Source organism: Petaurus breviceps, unplaced genomic scaffold (assembly GCF_028583685.1).
Source record: "Petaurus breviceps papuanus isolate PSGF00001 unplaced genomic scaffold, PetGlider_PUasm1.0 207, whole genome shotgun sequence".
NCBI classification, from domain to species: Eukaryota; Metazoa; Chordata; class Mammalia; order Diprotodontia; family Petauridae; genus Petaurus; species Petaurus breviceps.
In genome coordinates this window covers 20,228,671-20,248,835 of record NW_027185850.1, presented here as the reverse complement: position 1 = coordinate 20,248,835, position 20,165 = coordinate 20,228,671, and positions in this window count along the sequence as shown.

Sequence of the window (20,165 nt, the reverse complement as noted above, 5' to 3'; positions counted from 1 at the left end):
ACAGAACTCCCATCACCCAAAGAGGCTGTACTTTCAGAGGGAACATCCAGACCTTTTAAGGCCTTTTCCATTCTTCTTTGGGCCTTCAGAGATTTCTCAGCAGGGGAGAAACTCACTTAATGACTCTTGTTATGATAACATTTAGGGAAAATATCAATGGTTTTATTCACTGCCTTTTAAGTCAATGTGAAGTCAGTAGAGAAGCTGGCCCTATTCATAGCCATCTCTTTCCGGGAAACTGAGTCACTGATAAGTAGTTACTTTATTAAGAAGAAATAGTGAGTCACCACCAAACACTAGGTCCTGCTTTGCACTGTCGGACTCTATTGTTTTTATTTCTGAATTGTCCCCCCTTTCCCTCCCTTTCCCTTTCATTCTTCCCGTCTCTCTCTCCCCTTTCCTCTCCCCCTCCTTCCTCTGTCTGTCTGTCCATCCCCACCCCCTTTCTCTTCCTCTCTCCCAACTCCAGTGATGGTTGAGAGCTGATGCAGGAGGAAGCAGAGGTTACAAAACCGACTTGTCCCTATTCATCTTGCCCTGAGAGTAATGGGTGTGGACCATCTACTAAGTCACACTTAGAGATTGTTTCCTTTGGATTGTGTGATCCAGAGGGGCTGCAGGGGAATCATTCCAATGATTAGCTGTGTAACTCTAGGTAATTTGGTTCTTCTCCTGAGCATTGCTCTACCTATCTGTAAAATGGGGATAAAATGGGGAAAATAACTACTCTATCTCCATTTTATAGATAGGCATGGCTCTCTCATGCCTCATGGTGATGGGGTGATAGTCCCAGGCTCTTGGAAACTGCGAATTCTTAGAATGTGGGCCCAGGAATAGGTGGCCTGGTACTTAAACGAGCTGGGAAATAACCTCCCACAAAAATAGATCTTCTAGGGAATAAATTTTGAACTGTAATAGCTCATGTAGAGTGTTGCCGAAGGCAGAGAAAAATCTGTTGGCAACATCAGTGAATGGACCATCCATATAAGTGAAATAATTGATTTTGGAACAGTAAGAGTTCTAAAAGATGAAAGGGACCTTCCCATCCAGAGGCAGAAACTCAGGATCATAAGTGGAAAGTGAATGGCCCATGGTGACATAAATATTACATATCAGAGTCAAGATACTAACTCAAATCTCTTGATCTGGCATTCAACACTAGGGGCAATTAGGGAGTGTGGTGGGTAAAGTGTTAAACTTGGAATAAGGAAGACCTGGGTCTGAATTATGCCTCACATAGTTACTCGATGTGAGACCCTGGTCAAGTCACTTAACCTCTGTCTGTTTCAGTTTCCCCAAATGTAAAATGGGGATGGTAGGGTTGTTATGAGGACCTGAATGAGGTAATATTTATAAAGTACTTTGCTTTGAGAGCAGTTAGCTTCTATTTTTTTTTTTACAGAGCTATATTAATAAGGAAGGTGGCAGTAAGGGTGAGGTATTGGATTGAGAATTGGACTCAAGGTCAAGAGGCACTGGGTTCAAGTCCTGCTTGTGACATACATTTATGGTGTGACCCCAGGAAGTCATATAACCTTTTGGTGCCCTAGGCTAGTAATATCAGGCTCAAAAAGAAATAGGGAACTACTAAACTGTACATAAGAATTTCTGCGGGTCATATTTTGACTTAGAAAACTAGATATTAACATTATGTTCTATTTTATTCTCTTAAATATTTCCCAATTATACTTTAATCTGGTTCTGTCTGCCCTGGGTAGTATTGTCTGCTTGAATGTGGGTACTTGACACCTTTTCTCTAAGTGACTCTTAAGGCCATAACTGGTGAGGGGAGAAGGGTCTCATCCGAGGGCCTTTTCTATGCCAGAAATCAGAGGCCCTGTCCTTATTCCATATTAATCAGTGAGGCTTTTCTCCCTTGTTATAAGCTTTAAGTGTTTTCTCTTCTCTTAATATGAGTTACATTTCCCACGTAGAATCTCAGAAAGAGAGAAAAAAGCCAACATAGGTACAATTGAAAAACCTTTGATTCTTCACGTAAACAAAAAAATCCACAACTGAAGTTCCTTCCTCCTTAATTTGCCAAATAACTGGTCTTACCACAGGAGGTAATCATTGCTTGCTTTTTGCCTTTCCGCCTAAAGCCAGATGAGAAAGGCTCTTTCTAACAGCTCCAGAGTGATCCTGGGCCCAAATGACCCCATAGCACCTGTCATCCCAGAAAGGGCCCACCATGCCCGCTTGTTAACCAACCTTGAGAAAATCAGGAGCCCGTCCATTCCCACATTTTTATCCCCTCCAACCAATAACAGTGTTCAAAGGTCTCAAAGCATCGACCTGTGCTTCCAGCACAGGCAGCCCCTGACACCTTCCTCTGCCAATCACTGTCCTGGAACCCTGAAAGAGGGAGCACCCCAAGCACGTGACAAAAGGGGGCTTTTTCTATACAAACCGGGAAGGCTGAACTGGAAGGGTAATGCAGAGGCACAGGCCTGTGTCTTTCCTTTGGCTGATACTGTGGATCCTATGACACCAAATCTCATTTTGGGCGCCATTTTTTCTAGCATCTGGCTCACTAGGAGGCTGTTTGGTAGATGGGAGGACACTGCTGTCTGGGCACCAAGCCTACCTCTGTGACTGTGGACCAGTCACTTAACCTGAGGGCCTCAGTCTCCTTATAGTTAAAATGGGGTTGGCCAGATGGGAATTGGCTGAGATGGCCAGCTAGCTGCAGATGTGTGATCTTGAGAGGTAACCATTCCTTTAAAAAAATCATCAGTGTTTATTTTGTTTTGTTTGTTTTTTTCAGAAGCCCTGTCAGCTGCACAGGGAAGATGCTGTGTGGTCTCAGAGAGATCGTCTGGCTCACATGGGCCAGTCCCACTCCCACCTCCAGGTCACAGACCTGGTTCTCCTTTCGTTGCACATTCTTCTTTCTCCGCACGTCTCTCTGACTCAGCCTTTCAGCACCAGAGGTAGCTTTTGGTCAAGTTTCAGCATCTTGTCGCTTTCCACTCATCTGTGCAGCTTCAAGCCATTTTCAGGGAGCCTGTTTCCAAAAGGAACTTTCTGTCCCTCCCTCTTACCTGTTTTTCTTTTTTCACGTGCCTGGGAAATTGGGGAAGGTGAGAATGTCACCTCATTTTGCCTGTCTACAGTGTAATACATAGGCCAGAACACAGGAGGGTTAGAAGCCAAGATGTTTTCCTTCTGTGCCAAAGGGACCATAAAAACCCTTCCATGGTGGGATGCTGGTCAGGCCTCAGAGGGAGCCCCAGTGGGGCCCAGTCACAGATCTGCCCATCCTTGGCCTACACACCAGGAAGACTGTCTCCCCAAGGCAAGTCCTCCAACCAAGCTGTGAGAGGAAGACATCCCCAGGCCTTTCTTTTCTGGTGGCCCGGGGGCTGTGGCATGGGAAGGTGTTGCTGGTATCTTCATTCTCATTGAGATGACTGAGATGGGAACAAATTCTGAAGAAAACACAATTACCAAGAAAAGGGTTAAGGCTACAACATGCAGCTTCTGGGGAGATGGTCTGGTCTATCTCTGGAAAAACACCTTCAAATCTAAAAGACAGAGCTGGGCCTCATTTGGCTCCTGCAGAAGGAGTGGCCCTGTAGACACTGCCCGGTGCAGCCACTGGCTGCCTGGGTCACAGGCGCCCTCCCCTTTCAGGGCCTCCCCTGCATCCCTTTGGAAGGGAGTTCAGAGCCGAACTTTTCTGCCCTAGTTTCCCTCCTCAGCCCTTCCTCCTTCCTTTCTTTCCCATCATCTTTTTTTCTCTTGCTTTCTTTCTCTCCCTTCATTTTCTCTTTCCTTCCTTCCTTCCTTCCTTCCTTCCTTCCTTCCTTCCTTCCTTCCTTCCTTCCTTCCTTCCTTCCTTCCGTCCTTCCTTCTTCCTTTTCTCTCTCTTCCTGTCTCTTTGTTCCTCTCTTTCTTTCTCTATTTCACTCTCTCTTCCTCTCCTTTCTCTCTACCACCTTCTTTTCTTCTTTTTCTCCCTGTCTCTTATTCTGTCATTTGTCAGTTTCTTTCTCTCCTTTCCTTTTTCTTCCCCCCTTCCCATCTCCACTTCTTCTTCCTCTCAAGTGATCTTTCCTCTTTTTTCCTTCTTTCCCCTACTCTCTCCCCATATCTCTCGTTTTCTCTCCTTTCTCCTTTTTTCCCTGTTCTTCTTCTCCATATCTCTCTTCTCTCACTTATTCTGTCTCCCTTTCTATCTCTCCCCGATCTGACATCGCCTTTAGGAGAGGAAAAAGGAACACAACACAAATGGTGAGTTGTGATGTGTTGGCATTACTGATTGGAATCACAATTCCCTGCTCTGGAAGGAAGTTTTATCAGCTCAAAGCAGAGTTGGGTGTTTCCTTGGGGTCCAACCAAACAAGTTCCCTGTGCATGGGTGAAGAGCAGATGGGAAAAGTGCTGGGGTAACTTGTCCTTCTTGGGGTTATGGTATGAAGGGGGTCCAGCTTTTCCTAAGGGGATCACTCCCCAGAGCTCAGTTCCCCAGGAAGGTCAGTTTGTGGGAGGTCGTGAGATGTCCTCCTACCAATGGCAGAATACAGGCCTTAGTCCTTCACTAGTAACTTTGGGGAGGTTCCTTTCCCGATCTGGGCCTCAGCCTTCTTATCTATAAAAAGAAAGGATGAACCAGATGTTCTCCTAGCTGTTTATCCTCATAACAACCCTGAGAGGTAGGCACTATTGTTACCCCTTTTTATAAATGAGGAAATTGAGGCAGAGAAGTTATTAATTAATAGCACATTAGAGTTTTCAAATCTTTTTATAAATATGAACTTATTGTTTCCTTAAAACAAAACACAGAGTCTATTATTATCCCCATTTTATGGATGAGGAAACTGAGGCCAACAGAAGATAAGTGATTGGCTTAAGGTCACAAAGCTGGGAAGATTCTGAGGCAGGACTTGAACTCAGGTCTTCCTAAGGTCAGGTCCAGAGCTCTCCCCCCTTAGCCACTTTCCTGCATAATTGCCCATCCTGGCTTTGATGCTTCCTATCTATGCGACTTTAAACAAGTCACTTTCCCCCTCTAATTCTCCATTTCTTTATCTGTAAAAGATGGTTGATAAAGTAGGAATAGCTCTGAATTCAGAACCTAGCTTACCTTCTCTCCCTGTGTGGCTTTGAGTAAATCACTTTGCCTCTCTGGATCCCTGATTAAGGAACAAGGAAGTGTGGTCTGTCTGTTCTCTGCCCTCCTCAGACAACACATGAGGGACTCTTCCTTTCTGGAGCCATGCTTTGAGAAAGACCTTGAAGGAATGCAACCAGTACAGTTTAATAAAGGGCTCTGAGGTAATACCATGTAAGGATCAGTGGAAGGAACTATGGATTCTTAACTTAGAGAAGAAAAGGCTTGGGGAGAATATGGTAGCTGTCTTCAAGTATCTGAAAGGGTGTGGTGTGGAAGAAGGAATAGATTTGGGCTTCTTGGCCCCGTGGAGCAGAACCAGGAGTAATGGGTAAGAGTTTAATTCTAGAAGGCATCGGTTCTGCTTCACTGAAAGATTTCACAAGGATACTGAATGACCATTTGTTGGGCATGTTAAAGTGCGGATTCTGTTTTCAGGTATGGATTGAACTAGATGGTCTGAGTTTTCTGAAATTCTGTGGGAGGTGGGGTGGGAGTGGGGGAGAAATGGGTCCATGTCCACATTCTCCTCCCCACAAGAACCTTTAATGGCTATCTTGGGGCAAAAAGCACATGGTAATTACAGACGATCAGCCACAGCTTTCTTGCCCTCACAGCCCAAAAAGAGAATTCCTGACAGTGAATTTTCCCAGCCCAAGAGATGGCAGCAGCTCGGGGCAGCATTGGAATATTATGAGTTCTTGCAGAAGCACATGGCAGAAGCAAACATGTGTTTGCCCACATGGTCTGAGGGGGGATTTCATGGACAGTGTCCCGGAAACCCAATTTCCTGTGTAGAGGAATGAGGATCTGAATTTCCTTGGCAGAAAAAGGATATCTTGGGCAGTGACAGTCTTTGGGGACTGCTGGAGAAATAGCAGTGCCAAATTCAAGATTTTGGGGATCTGGCCTTCTAGAGGAGGCGTTCTTAATCTTTATATTGTGTTTGCCATGGACCCCTTTGGCAGTCTGATGAAGCCTAGGGACCCCTTCTCTGAATAACACTTTTTAAATTCATAAAATAACACCCACACATAAAATGTAAAAAATTACAAAGGAAACAAATTAATTAAAATGTAGTTGTCAAACTATTTATAAAAAAAAAACAAACAAGTTCTTAGGGCCCAGGTTAGAAAGCCCTGCTCTCGTTAGCCAATGCTACCTTTAAAATGTGGACAGATAATTCCAAATGAGATCTGGTTAATGCAAAATGAAGAGACAGGATCATAAGAGCATAAATTTGGGGCTAAACGTGACGTTTGAGGCCGAGGCCAAACCCCTCATTTGACAGAGCAATGAATTGTAGATCTAATCTACCACTAGAAGGGACTTCAGAGACCATTTAATCCATCCTGGTCATTTTACAAAGGAGGAAACTAAGGTCCATAGAGATGCAATGATTTTGTCATTCTGTCCTAGCCCCAGAGCTGGAAGGGGCCTCAGAAGCTAATTATTAATGCCCTCATTTAACAGATGAGGAAACAGAGATCAGATAAGTAAAAGTTACCTGTCCCAGGTCATGCAGGTAGAAAGTGGCAGGGCTGGGATTTGAACCCAGCGTATTATTCTTGGGGTATTTTATAAATCTACCAAACAATTACTCAGTGCCTGCTATTGAGCAGGATGGTTGTAAAGCATTTCGCACAACTTTTGGCACACAGTGAGTGTTTCACAAATGTTTGTCCCCTCCCTTGGGCCCTAGATTAGGAGTGGCACAAATAGAGTGTAGACGCGCACCCAGCCTGGGACTTCACAGTTTGGCTTTTGGGTGATCAGCCAATCACCCAGCATTTCTTCAGTGTTCACTCTGCACAAGAAAGGAAATACGGCCCCAGAGATAGGGAGCCGGCCTTGGTATCAGAAACACCTGGGTTCAAGTCCTGCTTATGAGTGACAGCCGTTAACTCGGGCAAGTCCTTTAACTTCTTGGTGGCCAGGCCCTGCCTCGGACTCTCCATTGGTAGAGGACATTTCCTCAGGTCTGGTCATTAGCCCCGTCACTGCAATGAGTCAGGCCCCATGGCAGAGCCATAGATATGAGGAAAAATGAAAGCACAGATTTGCTCTCAAGTAGCTTACAGTCTAATGGAGGAAACATGTCAGGTATGAACAGAGTGGTGTTCAGTCATTTCAGTTGTGTGACCCCATTTGGGGTTTTCTTGGCAATAACACTGGGACAGTTTGTCATTTCTTTCTCCAGCTCATTTTTCAGATGAGGAAACTGAGGCAGACAGGATGAAGTGACTTGCCCATGGTCACACAGTTAGTAAGTGTCCGAGGCCAGATTTGAGCACAGGTCTTCCTGACTCCAGGCCTGGTGCTCTATCCATCTAGATAAATACACATATGCTAACATTAGAGGGAAAGGCACAGACCCATAGAGACAATATCCGTATTTCAAACTTGTTATTTTACCTGTATCCTGTTTAGCCACCCACATCACAGCCCCTCCCGTGACTGTTACAGGGCTGGAGAACCTATGGTCTCAAGGTCACATGTGGCCTTCTAGGTCCTTGGGTGCAGCCTTTTGACTCAGTCCAAGTTTTATAGAACCAATCCTTTTATCAAGGGGGTTTGTGCTGTGATGTTTGGATTCAGTCAAAGGCATTGACTGAATTGGGAACCAAGAGGGCCACATGAGGCCTTGAAACAGCAGGTTCCCCACCTCTGGTCAACAGACCATCTTCAGAAATTGTTATGGCTGAAAAATCCCTCCCCCTTTGACCAATCTGGCGTTCCACTTCTCAGTCCTGGCCAGGCTGATTCGTGGTCAGCAGACACACCACTAACAGCACTCAGAATCTCCCTAGCTTGCCAGGCCCGGCCCTTTCTTTCTCAATCTATCTCCATGCAGAATATTTCATGATATAACAGACATAACTCAGAATAATTATGTTCTGTATAATACAATGCAGAATGATTCATAGTCCGCTGCACAGGAAAGTGTCAGCCAACAGCTGAGGGCCTTGAATGCCCACTCTCATGTTGCCAGGAGGAGGCTAACCAGACATCCAGAGGGCCCTGGACTGAAGAGTTGGCCAATGCCCCTCCCCCTGCTTTTCCCAGGCTTGTGCAGAGTGGGAAATGGTGGCGATCAGGAATCCCACCCCCAGTAGCTGTCAGAAGAGCATTTGACTGGAAGCTAATGCTACCTAATGAGCATTCGGTGCCATAGATCATGTCAGCCAGCATTCTCATTAATTTCCTGCTCCAGCCCTGGACACAGAGGTCTGATTCATCCACGAGTGATTCCACTCTCAGGTTCTAAATCATTGTCAGCCCAGGAATGCGGGCGATGAAGACAGAGATGTGCAGCTGTGGTAGGGACAGACGTCCGTAGACTGGTGCCCGCTTCCCTGGGCATCGGGGGCCTGGGAGGCTGGCGATCGTCCCTGATTCTCTCTGTGGGAAACGCAGGTCCTATCTGCATCCCCTGGCTTGGGGTCTATCAGGCAGGAAAGCAGCAGCTGCCCACAAGCTATCAAGCAGGGGAAAGACTCAGCCAAGGGGCCATGAGATCAGAGTTGGCAGCTAGTAGGGAATGGGAGGGGGGAGTTTACATTAGCTTCAGGCCCATCAGCCACACAGGCCAAATTGATTTGACGCTGTTGCTGCATAACCCATAGTAGCCTGTTATTAAGCTAATAGATAATTTCCTTCTTTGTAGTAGGAGTTAGTGGCTGAGAATGGGCACCCTCCAACGCAGGCATTTGAACATGGAATACCAGTCTGCTTTCTGGAGAATTCAGTTCCCAAAGTGCTTATCAACCACCAACTGTGTCTGGCACAAGGTCAGTGGAGATCCATCTGACCAGGACGTTTGGCCTCCATAGGGCGGGAAGTTGGAAAGGCCTTTACGGCCCAATGATAGAAAGAACAGGGAGTGTGGAGCGTTGGGGCTAGAAGAGGCCTTCAGAAAGGTAGGGAGTGGGAAAGGGAATGTGAGAGGAGAACAAGGGACAAGAGATCCCTCCACGTCCTCTCCTCCCACTGTCTGCTAGACCTTTTCCATCTGGCATCAGGCAAACTGCTCTCTTCAAATAAAAACGAAATATTCATCATCAAACAAACGAACAAAAAAAACCCAACTCAACAAAGAACTTTGAATAAATCACTTCACAGCGCTTTATTAATCCGGTAACACATTTTTGTTAAGTCCCTGCCAGGTGCCTTGGCTTGACTAGGGATGACCAGGTAAATAAATGCCTCCTTTCCCCCCCGAACTAATCCCTTCCCTCTAGGACCTTCCATTCCACTGATGCCCTGTGAGTTAGGATTCAGTAACAGCAGCAGAATCAGACCTAGAGCCCAGGTCTTAGGACTCTGCCTCAGTGATTTCTACCCACCACATGCTAGAGGCTTTTCAGGTGTGCTTTCCATCCCCAGCTAGGCCCCAGGTGTGCTCTCCATCCCCCCCACCCCATCTCCCGGAAAATGAAACAAATGCATTGAACAGGAAAGACACCAAAGGGCCTACACGGAGAAGGAGAGAACTGCTCTCTTCTTCCTCCTCTGCTACTAGAAAGAAAAACTGAAGCAATATAAACACAAAGCTATCTTAGCAAAGATCTCTTCAGCATTGCACAGATTGGGTTTTGGTTTACAATGATAGACCACGAGACACAGACACAAGACGCTCTTGTTAGAGGGGGGGAGCACAAGGGCTAAGGAGGGTCGTGAACTCAGCAGAAGGCCTGGCCTGGCCATGTGGGCTCAAGGCCATGGGGTACGGGTGGGCCAGGACTCTAAGCTCCCTCAGACTCCCCCCTCACCAACCTGCCCATAAGTCCCTCCCTGAGCAGGCCCTGGGATTCTCAGTCAATGGCTCCAGCCTGGGTGGTCAAACCAACTATTTCCCCTGCTGGCAAAGGAGAGGGCTCCCTTCCAGTGTGTGGGCCCTTCCCAGGCTGAACCAGCTCCCTGCAGAGCAGGAGAACTGCTCCGTGGGAAAGGGCCCACTCTGGCTCAAGAAGTAAGATTCACAGCATCCTAGATTTAGCACCAGACGAGACCTCCGCCCTGTTCAGTCCAACATCCTTATTTTACACCTGAGGAAACTGAGGCCCACAATGGGCTAATTGTCTGAGGCAAGGTCTGAGCCCAGGCCTGCCTGAGTCCAGGCTCCACAGTGCCTGCCACGCCCTGAGAGAGTGGGCATGGTGGGGGCTCAGCCCCATGCTAGCTATCACAAAGGGAGATGCAAAGGAGTTCATGGCATCATTGGGGGGCCAATGGCATGGCCTATGCTGGAAATGCCTCTGTCATGCCTGGTGTTATCATGTATGTGTCTGCTATGCAGACAGAGCATTGGGCAGGAAAACCCGGGTTTGGAGTCTGCCTCAGACCCTTCCTAGCTCTGGGACCCTCAGGACGGGGTTTATGTGCCTCTGTTTCCTCATCTTTAAAATGGGATCAGTAACAACGTCTACCTCGGAGGGTCTTTGTGAGAATCAAGCGAGACATGAAGCTGTTTGTGAACCTTACGGGACCATGTACGTGCTGGTTTATTGTTATTCTATATCTACCAATAGTAATTCCATTACATTTCAGTCTGTGAACGTCTATCACTTCCCTGCCTTGTATCCCTAATCCTAAGTGTAGCATGAAGGCAAAAATTAACAAGAACAAAAGAAAAAGAAGCTTAAAGAAACTTAAAATCATTAATAATCTCTCCTCTTCTCACTGAATGATAAAAATAAAAAATAACAAAAATACTCTTATATAACCGATAGGCAGAGTCCAACAGAGTCCCACGCTGGCCGTGAAAGCGCTCAGAGCAAGCACCCTCTGCCTTTCTACTCGAGTAATTACACCGTATTCTTGAGGATGGAAATGAGCCTGTCGTCTCATCCCGGGCATCCCTCCAAGCAATGGGGAACTTCATCTGCTCGTTTGCACTGCCCTCTAAGCCTTTCAAATGTTTTATGCACATTGATTCCTTTTATCTTTATCTGTAAGATCAGTACCAATAATATTCCCATTTTACAGATGAAAACACTGAAGCGGGTTAAGAACCACAGAGCTAGTCAGTGAGATGCCATTGTACAGGTCCAACATGCAGTCCAGCATGTTTCTCATATCATAACAAATATGTTAATATTTAGTAATTATCATATTAACCAAAATATTAACATTAATGTATTTATTAATATATTGATTATAGGTTATTACTATATTAATAAATAGTAAATAATAAGGAGAATACTCATTTATTTGAGAGTAACAGTTTCAAAAATCATGGAGAACAGTCTGTATTTGACCCAGAATTCTCAATGTTCCTCATCTGATTCTCACTAGAAGACTTAGCATCAGGGAAAGAAAACTCCCTGAGGAAAGTCCATTCCTCTTTGGAGAAGGTCTTGTTGTAGGGAAGCTCTGGGCAGCATGTTAAAGCTTACAAAGCTTGTACCATGGGTTAGAGCAAGGGTTGGGTTTGGATTCAGCCTAAGGGCCGCTCTTGAGGACCTAGAGGGCCGCATATGGCTTCGAGGTTGCAGGCTCCCCAGCCCTGGTTTAGAGGAATGAGCACTGGATTCAGAGTCAGAAAACCTGGGTTCAAATCCCATCTTTGTCACTTGCTGCTTGTGTCACTGTGGGCAAGTGATTTCTGCTCTCTTGGCCTTGGGTCCTGACATAAAATCAAGGTGTCAGACTCAGTATCTTAGACACCTTTCAGCCCCAAAATCTATGAGCCTGTAAGTTACATAGTGCAAGTCTCAGGATGAGCTGCCTATGGACCAGCAAAGGATCAAGGAGAATCTGGGGCTTGCCCGGTGGCCAGAGACGTGGGGCTAGTGAGCATCTGGGCCGAGATCTGCCCACCTTCCAAGCCTACCTACCACCATCACTGGCTGTTCTCCCAGCCCGTGTCTACTAAGACTTTTCCCTCTGCTGCACTTCCATGCTCCCTTATGGCCTGATCACATTCTGCCCTGCACTTTTGCTACCTAGTTAAGCATCCCTCCTTCCTGGCTAGACTAGAAGTTCCATGAGGGCAGGAAGCACATCTGCTGCTTCTCTGTACCCCAGATTCTGACACAGGAACGAAAATCAGAGGTTCCTGCAAATGCAGCGACAAAGGAAAATAATTTTCCATCAAAATGTTCCATGTTCTAAGTTCCCTTAAAACCCTTAGTATTCATTGTTCTCAGATTCCTCCCTGATCTAAAATCCTGTTATATACCAGCTCTGACATCCCCTGTTCTAAGGCCCCTCCCAGCCCTGACATCCCTTGTTCTAAGGCCCCTACCAGTTCTGATGTTCCCTGTTCTCAGGCCTCTCCCAGCTCTGACATTCCCTTTTCTAAGCCCCCTCCTAGCCCTGACATCTCCTGCTCTAAGGCCCCTCCCAGCTCTGACATTCAGTATTCCATTTCCCAGGGCAGCTTGGTGGCACCACAGTGGGCAGAGTGCTGGGCCTGGAGTCAGGAAGATCTGAGTTCAAATTCTGCCTCAAATCTTTACAAGCTGAGTGACCCTGGGCAAGTCACTTAACCTTTTTGCTTCAGTTTCCTGAACTATAAAATGGGAATAAATGGAAATAAACTAAAAAATGGGAGTGTTGTGAGGATCAAGTGAGATAAGAGTTGTAAGCATTGAACACAGCATCTGGCACATAGTAGGTGGTCTGTAAATGCTCATTCCCTTCCCGGAGGCCCTTCCCAGGGCTCACACTCTTGACTCTCCATTCTGAAGCCAGAGCACAGAGAGTGTGAGGACAGCCATTCCTCCCACGTCTCTCCGTTCTGCCCCAAGGAGGACCAGCCTTTGTTGTAAGCACTCGGTTCCACTAAGCTTTGCTGGTACCCACATGCAGCCAATTTATCCCATGAATCCCCAGGGACTAACCCTCTGCCATGTGGAGGCTTCCTCCAGAGCCAAGTAATGAGTTGGGGTCCACGTCATGGTCCTTATACTGAAGGGAGCTGCAGTGGGAGACGGCAGCAGTCAGTCTGAAAGCATCGATTAAGCACCTACTATGATATCACAAGCACTGAGCTAAATGGAGGGGGGTACAAAGAAAGACAAAATGCCCTTCTCTGAAGGAGCTCTCTCCGTTATGGGGGAGATGCCGTGAGAAAACTACACAGGAACAAGTTAGAAAGAGGATATGCCGGAGATGGCGGAAGGAAGAAGAGGCCGGCATTGAGGGGGAGTGGAGAAGGCTTACTGTAGAAGGAGGCTAAGATCTAGAGGAATCCAGGGGCCCGAGGGTAGCAGCAGCAGCAGCCCCAGCATTGGGCACAGCCAGTGCAAAGTCTCAGAGTCCGCAGATGGGGCTCTCTGTGTGCAGAGCAGCCAAAGGCCAGGGCAGCAAGATTGCAAAGGGGGCGATGAAGGAAGAGTGGGTAGGGAGCCAGGTTGTGAAAGAATGTGTATCAAGCAGAGGATTTGGGGGTAAATAGAGGAAGTCTTGGAGGTGTTTCTCTAGAGTGTATGTGTGTTGGAGAGAGGGGGCCTTGTGCTTTAGTAAGATCCTTAGGGGCTGAGGGCAAAGGGGACATGTGAGATGCAAGGAGACCGACCAGCAACATCTTAGCTAGGAAGGATGGGAGTCTGACCTAAGACAGTCACAGAGGAGAAAAGGGCATGGTGGGAAAGAGGCTGTGAAGGTAGAAACAGCAAGATTGGACAAGGGCTTAGACTCAAGGGAAGAGCGAGGGTGATGCTGCCAGGCTCAGGGGGAAGGCATTTTTCTTGAAAGTAATAATAGTGAGAAGAGGGGAAAGTCTGGGGGAAGATGCAGTTAGACCCTCAGCTTGCTGTATAGCTGAAGTCAAGCCCCTTAGAGTTTCCTCCTTGTGCAGATAAGAAACTGAGGCCAAGGACGGGAAGGAGCTTCAGAGATTGCCGAGCACAGACGTAGAAGCTCGGGGTCATTGACTCCCTCCCACACTCTGTATAATCACGTGTTAAGGTCACAAAGCACTCCACATGCTTTAGCCGACTTCATTCTCACAGCCACCCAGTGAGGCAGGCACTGTTATTATTATCCTCATTTACAGATGAGGACACTGAGGCACAGAGTGATAGGTGGTTTGCCTAAGGTCAAACAGCTGAAGAGTGCCTGAGGTAGAATTTGAACTCAGATCCTCTGAGATCTAAATTCTGGAACTCTATTCTCTGGAATATTTAGCTGACTAATTTTATATTATGAGGAAAATGTAAGTGGTTTACTTACCAGAGCCAGGTCTTCTGATTTTAATTGTAGCCCCCTTTGTTCTGTGCAATGCTGTCCTCAGCTAGACCATCCAACCCAAGAGCCAGAACTGAGCATGTGTGGGTCTTAGGCCAAGTGTTAAAATTATGCCCCCCCCCAAACTTCAATTTCCTTATGTGGAAATTGAGGGGCTCTGGTTAGGTGGCCTCTGAGGTCCCTTCCAGACTTAGATCCATAAGCCTTTGAGTTGCCTTGGGCCACTGGGAATCCAAGGGACTTGACCAGGGTCATCCCATCAAGAAGTACCAGAGACAGGATTTGAACTCATAACCTCCTGCCTCTGAGGCTGGCTCTCTATCTGCCCTCACATGCATATACATGCAAAGAATGTGTACTTATAAAGTCTGGGGTTTCTGTCTCAGAAACATTCTGGTGCTACACAGTTCCCGTATAATCAAACAGTTTATTTGTTGACTCAAAAACTAAACAAAAACATTTACATTTGACATCACTAACGTTACCAAACTGGTTTGCTTGTGTAGCGATGAGTCATGTCTAGCAATGGCCCTTGCTGGAAACCTAAACACACTCGTGCTTTTAACCCGGAGGCAGGCTGAGAAAATAGAGAGTTGAGGGCTCTCTGATGTTTACGCTGAAGCTTTTGTTGAAATTTGGGCCTTTTTGTTTGTTGATGTGTGGAGAGGTTAAAAGGGTGTTTGGCCTTAGAGGACTCTTACCAGAAGATACACAGATGTGCCATGCCAGCCAGCAGGCATCCTCTCCTCCCTCCTGGATGGGTAGACTTGCCGAGGCCCACTCATGGGATCAAGCAAGGTTCAAATGCAAAACTGCCTGTCTCCCAGGTCCCCAGACCTGAGTGTCGTAAGGTCCCTGGCATGGCCTCAGATTTTTCCTTAATTCCTCTGGTTGCTTTGACAACTGTGGCGCCAACACAAGGGAAACCATGAATTGTGGGAATAAACACGTTGATGGTGTGTATGTATCTTGGAGCGGCATTCACAGCCTGTGTAAGTTTGGAAGAATTTTGGTAGAGTGACATCACTGGTTCTTGGCAACGTCTGATGTGAAAATCAATGGTTAAGACAGCATCTTCTCAAGAATTAAGGAAGCAAAACAAGGGGAAGCAGACAATGTCTTCCTCAAGGCCTTTTCTGCTTAGCCGACTGTAGTCTACCTTAACTGTGGTCTACCTCATGGCCTACTTCCTTCATGAATCATTGTCCAACTTCTTTATCTGTTAAATACTCTTTTATCCTGTCACTCCCCTGCTCAAGAACTTTTGAGGGCTCCCTATTTCCTTAAGTATAAAATCCAAGTCCCACAGTGTGGCATTCAAGGTCTGCCAATTCTTCCTCCAACCTACCCATACTTCCATATTTCACAAGGCTCCCCTTTGTATACTCTGCATTCTTCCAAACAGGCTTGCTTTCCTAGCTTCTAATGTTCTACCTCCTACGTCTGTTAATTTGCATTGACACCTTGATTCCTGGAGGAGGTGGCCTTTGAGCTGGATCTTAGAGGACTGGGACACAGGAGAGGAGAGTACGGATGAGAAGGAGGAGACCAGAAGCTGGGCTGCCCAATAATAATAATGGGCTTTCCACTAGGGTATTCTAGGAATCCAAGGGATGCCATGGAATCCTGGGGAAGTGCTGAGAGGCCAGAAGGATAGAGAAAGAACACTAAAGGACAAGCTTTCCCCCTTAGCATTGCTTCCAGGAGAGACATTTCCCATTTTGCTTTATAGCAAGTTATTCACCTCTTCATGGAATCGGAGTCCTGGGATCGAGTTCAATCCTCTCATTCTACAGATGAGTAGACTGAGGCACCCAGAAGTTAAAAGAATCATCCAGAATGTCTGAGGAGGAATCTGGAGTGAGGTCTTCCAGCAGCTTCAACATTCAACACAGGATGATATCCCACTGCCATCCTAGCTTTGACTGTGTGTTTCCTCCCCTACAAGAAAAGCTTTGGAGTCAGAAATTCAATATTTGGCTTTCTTTATACAAGAAGTGCCACAGGAAGGAGAATGTGAGCTCTCTGAGGGCAGTGTCTCCATCCATCTTTGTGTCCCCAGTTCCTAGCACAGTGCTCAGCACATAGTAGGGGCTTAGTCACCACTCGCTGAATGGGATTGAGCCAAACTGAAGTGGAAATGCAACCTGATGTAAAGAACTCAAGATTGATTTCCTGGTGATTGTCATTCGTGACTCACAGAAAGTAAAAATCCCAGAATTTCCCAAGAGAAATGCTACCTCCTGAGGGAACAAAATAGCCTGAGAATGCCTAGATGCATCTAGTTTTCTGGTAGGAAGCATGTCCTTTCTCACACAGCTTAGCTTTTTATTTTTCAAGGGTCAGTTTGGGAACAGGGAGGGCATCAAATGTGAGTTCTCCAGACAAGATGAATCAGGAAGGCCTGAGTTCAAATCATGGCTCAGACATTTCCCGGCTGCGTGATCCTGGGCAAGTCATTTAACTACTGTCCCTCTGGGTCAGTTTCCTTAGCTGTCAATTGGGGATGATAACAGCACCTACTTCACAAAGTTGTTGCGAGAATCAAATGAGATACAAATTTGTAAAGTGCTACATAAGTTCTAGGTATTTTTATTGTTAGCTGTTGATACTCTAAATGAGAGAGCTTGGTTCCTGTGATGAATGAATGGGAATTTTGCTGGAAAAAAATGAATCCTATCAAGAGTGACTTTTTCTCTATGAGAGAATAGAGAAGAAAGGAGTCACAAATAAATGGGGAAAGACTTGCTGGACCTCCTGAAGGGGCAAATAAAGGTGTCAGCAGAGTTGTTTCTATCTTGAGATGCAATTATTTCCATGATGGTCTTTTTGCAAATAATTACTCTGGAAGTGTGAAATGAGGCGAGCAAATGCCCTCACAAAGTGATGGCTTTATCATGCATCCAAAGCGTCTACATCTGCTGCAAGGGATGAAGGGACAAGGAAATTCCATGAAGAATGCAGTAAGACCTTCCAAATGAAATCCATATGCACTGGGATATTCATTGACTTCGAAGCAAAGGTAGGTATGGGTGAGGACAGTGAAAAATACGTTAGAAAATATTGTTCAGCAGCATGGAATGAGTGTGGTCAAGGACTCACAGATTACACAGGAGCTTTCTGTCTGTACAGCAGGAAAACTTTCCTCAGGAAGAGTTCTCCAAAGCAACGCAGTTAGAATTTATAACACTTCAGAGTTTGCAGAGTGTTTTACAAAGATGATCTCATTTTACCCTCACAACAACCCAGGGAGGTAGGTCCTACTGTCTCCATTTTACAGGCAGAGGTTAAATGACTTGCTTAAGGTCACACAGCTGCAAAGGGCTGAGGTCAAATTTGAATTCAGAATCTGGTGCCCTCAGGTTCATCATTGGAGTCATTGTGCCACTATAAATGGTAAAGGAGAAAAATTAGGAGAAAGAGAAGGAAGAAGAAGAAGAGAAAGAGAAGGAGGAAGAAAAAGAAGAAATCAAGTATATTTTAACATTTGGAAAATGACTCATTTTCTACAGCTGGGTAGCTCAGTGGATGGACTGTCAGGCACAGCATCAGGAAGACTTATCTTCCTGACTTCCAATCTGGACTCAAACACTCAGCTGTGTGACCCTGGGCAAGTCACTTAACCCTGTTTGCCTCAGTTTCCTCATCTGTAAAATGAGCTGAAGAAGGAAATGGCAAATCCCTTCAGTATCTCTGTCAAGAAAGCCCCAAACTGGGTCACAGAGTCAAACATGACTGGAAAAACTAAATACCAATAACAACAACAAAATAATTCATTACTGATGAGGGAATGATTCTTATATCCCTCCATATAATTAGACTGCTGACTTCTCAGGGGAAAAAAAGAGCAAAATGAATTCAAAGTTAGAAAAATAATTCTTTAAAAAACAGAAATAAAAGATCTAGGGAATAATTAAAATAATCTCAACCTAGCCTATTTGCAAAAAGAAGTTGTTGAACAATAATGGGAAATGAATGGAGGAAAGGAAGTCAGTTCCATACAAATATTTAACAAATGTAAATGAATTGCCATAAGGAGACAAAAAGAGCTTAAAACCACTTTAGTCAGGAAATGTTTGCCTTACTTTGTCAAGTAGAGAGAAACAGGCACACAGGTAACACCTGTTTGGAATTTAATTTCATTTGTAAGATCTGACAGACAGCCATGGTGGCAGATATGAGCAGTATTGCTTCATTAACAGAAAAAAGCAGTGAAGGAAGCAATGAGTTTGGTGAGAGGCCTAAGCAAAACCATGCTGAGAATGTCTGAGGATGAAGAAGAAGGGAGGAGACCAAAGAATTGCAAGATGTAAATGCTTTTCAGCGATTTTTATGACACATTCTTTTCACCATTAAGGAGAGTGGGGACGCTCCATTGGAAATCTGACATCACAATGCTGGTTATTCATAGGGACAGAGGACACAAATGGGAAAACAATCCAGTAGAAATAATCCAAATATATCCTGAAGAGATCTGCTGCTGAAAGGTGGCCCAACCTTAAAGGCATTGAGGAACTGCTTCTCAAAGTATTGGAAGAAAAGAAAGATTTTAAAGATACGGGAAAAAAAAACCCATCTTGGACCTTATTAATTCCCCAAAATGACCTCTAAGAGGACATCAATGACAGATGACCCATATGCTTATTTTCTCATCTGTAGGGATAGACCCCATTTTAACATCACCAAAATGAAAGATGCAGGGAATACAAGATCCCACTTTGATTTACTTGGTACAGGGTAAGAAAACTCCTTTTTTCTTTCCCAAAGCAGTTAGAAACTTCTTCACAATGTATAGTCTTGGAGAGTTGCCTATAGTAATAAGAAGTCAAGTGACTGATCCAGGGTCATACCACCAGGATATGTCAGAGGCAGGACCTGATTTGTCTTCCTGGCTCCAAGACTGTTTTTTTCTCCTCTTCTTCATGCTTCTTCTCTTTCTATGGCTAGAGTGATGTGCACAGGCATGGAAGACAACATTGATGATTGTATTAAAAGGGAACAGGAAAGCTTTTGTGACTCATATTCCTCCATAGGCCCCACATCTTTACAATCACACAATTGACTGGAAGACATAGAGAATACAAGATTCCACTTGTGTTTGCTGCTGACTAAGAAACTTGGTCGAGCAAAAAAAAAAAGGCTCTCTTTCAACAAGTCATTTCTAATGCATTTGTGAAAATTCTACAAGATAATTTGAAAGATATTCTAGTGGAGAGAAGCTGGGTGGGTGATCATTAATGTCACTCACTGGAATGAACCAGGGAGCTGACTGCTCACCAAAAGTCATGGAGGAGCCCGCATGTAGAATGGAGGCTAAAGATGGGTTGTGCCGAGGATCTCCAGCTGCTCCATTTGTGGATGACATACCCGCATTGATGAGATCACCAATCCATTTGAGTGCTTGAGTCCAGAGAGTTGAATTGAGGACAGAGAGGGTGCTCAGTTTGGTCAATAAACACATTGTCTTCATATTTCTCAGTTACTGAAACACTTAGTTCTCCATATTCTTTTAATCTCTTTGACAGCTGCAAGGGGAGCACCCTGCATCTACAGTCAACAGCTTCACTGCGTGGTGAAAGTTTGCAGAGAACAGGGGCCGAAGCCTTACGTTGAGAGCTCCACGTCCATGGTGACCACATATCAAGAGAGAAGACACTTTAATCTGCTATTCGGCGGAGGGAGAAGGAAGGGTGACTTCCTCCCAGAGGATTGTGTCTGGGTTCCATTGCCACCTTCCACTGCAGTATTTTTGCTTAGATCAAGGTTTTTTAGTGTTCTGGACCCCTCTGGCAATCTGGTAAAGCCCATGGACCTCTTCTCAGAGCAATGTTTTTAAATGAATAAAATAAAAACA